Source organism: Ahaetulla prasina, chromosome 2, assembly GCF_028640845.1.
Source record: "Ahaetulla prasina isolate Xishuangbanna chromosome 2, ASM2864084v1, whole genome shotgun sequence".
NCBI lineage: Eukaryota > Metazoa > Chordata > Lepidosauria > Squamata > Colubridae > Ahaetulla > Ahaetulla prasina.
Genome location: NC_080540.1, coordinates 12,157,671 through 12,160,002, shown reverse-complemented (window position 1 = coordinate 12,160,002; position 2,332 = coordinate 12,157,671).

Genomic DNA, 2,332 nt, shown 5'->3' with positions numbered 1-2,332 from the left:
CTGGAGCTGCCAAGTCCCCACCTCTCTTGGATGGCTTCCACATACCCCTGCAGCATGGCAAAGCCCCCGTGCCCCTTGGCATTTCATCCCCTGGCATGAGTCATGGCCCTCCGACCCTGGTCCCGCCGAGGAGGCGAGTGGCCCAGACAGGGTCCCATTGTCCCCTCCGCCCCCTTTGAATTCCTCACCCCCCACGGAAACACATGGGCCCATTGTCACGCTCAGGGGCTTGGGGAGGGGGGTGGCAGGGCATTCTGGGGGGAGAGAGAGCGAGAGAGAGCCCCCCCCCAAACCGAGATATTTGGGGTGTGAAGGAGAGGGAGGTGCGAAATGGCAGTGCAGGGCGTCACCGGCAAGAGACAGAGCACCGTGAAGGCCTTTGAGAACCGTGGTGGCTTTTCACAATAGGACAAAGGCAGGAACCGGTTTCAGGCCCTGACGGAAAATATCACCCACAGATGTCGGCTTTTTGAAAGAAAAAAAAAAGGGAACCAGCAGATTTCCAGCCAGACGCTTTGACTCCCACAAGCCCTCCCAGCGCAAGAACTGGGGGATGTCTGGGTGGGCCAGGCCGCTAAGCCTCTCGCCTGAGGTTGCCCTCACGTCAACCCCAGATCTGGCAGGCCCACAAAACTGGACGGTGAAGACTCAGCTGGACTGGAAAACTGCAAGAGAACCACCTCCATTCTGAACCTTGAGGAAAAGTCCCCAGGAGGCTGGCTCAAAACCTGGGTATCCTTCGGCTTCCTCTCTGTCCTGCCAACTTTACGGGGGGGATTTTGAAAATTTTGCACGGGGCTAAGGAAACGAGATTGCGTGGTTTGTTTTGGGTCTGAAAGAACATTGCATCTGTTCCTTAAGGGGAAAAGGACAAGAGGGCCACCAAGAGAGAAAGGGAAAGGGGACACCTGGTCGGCTTTTGACCTTTACCACCCCTGTCCTGTGCCAAAATATTTTCTATTAGAAGCCAAAATTCAGATTTGCTGCCTACGCACTCATCCCGTTGAAGAGTCAAGCTTTTGGGCTCTGCCCCAGGGCATTGTTTCTTTCACACCCTATGGTGTGTGGTTTGAGGGGCGCGTATGTGAAGCCTTTCTCTAGTTGTTTCCACACCCCCGCGCACAGATGGCAGGCAGAACAACACAGCAGCTGGTGGTGTGTGCTACGATACACACATGTGTGGTGGCTGGCCAGCCTCATCTGTGTGACACCCTATTATTGCCGTTCTCGAGATCAGGAGATGGAAAATCAACCTGAGAATCACCCTCTGGGGAACGCAGAGAAGGGGATCTTAAGAGACCGCAGAGAAGGGGATCTTCAGAGGCCGTTGATGTGGATTGCTTTGCTTCATTGGCCCAACAGCTGCTCAAAGGCAGAAAGTCCTTTCGGTAGTTTCAGTGGTTGGCATCTAAGTTAATAGACAGGTGGGCAGCTTTATCTGTTGTTGGTCAATCAACCTTATCGTTTGTTTTCTTCCTTTTCCTCCTCCTCCTCCTCTTCCTCTTTTTCCATCTTCTCAACAAGTGACAGTCTCTGGCTGATACTGTATATCCATCCATCTTCAGACCCAGAGCCAGTGTAAGGGGACGGTGAATTGGACTAGATGTGGGGAGTTCCAGGTTGTAATCTCCATCTCTGGAACCTTTCTGGAGTCTCTGGACTTATTCCTATGTACATTGGCAAATGTTATTTTACGAAAAACAGGAGGAGGAGGAAAGGTTACACAGATAGTCCTTAATTTAATTTAAGGGGCTGGAATAGCTCAGGCTGTTAGAGCCTGTTATTAGAACACAGTAGCCTGCAATTACTGCAGGTTCAAGCCCGGCCCAAGGTTGACTCAGCCTTCCATCCTTTATAAGGTAGGTAAAATGAGGACCCAGATTGTTGGGGGGGCAATAAGTTGACTTTGTAAAATATATATATATATATATACAAATAGAATGAGACTATTGCCTTATACACTGTAAGCCGCCCTGAGTCTTCGGAGAAGGGCGGGATATAAATGTAAAAAAAAAAAAAAAATTACAACAGTTCGTTTAGTGACCGTTCAAAGTAACAACAGCACTGAAAGAGGTTACTTATGATCGTTTTTCCGAGTTACGATGTTTGTAGCATCCCCATGCCCTTGTGGTCAAAATTCAGACTCTTGGCAACTGGTTCATATTTGTGACTGCTGCTGTGTCCCAAGGTCATGGGATCCCCTTTTGCGACCTTCTGACCAGCAAAGTCAATGGAGAAGCCAGATTCACTTAGCAACCGTGTTACTAATTTATCAGCCATAGCGATTCACTTAACAACTGAGGCGAAATATTAAGGCTTTTTGGATAAGAAT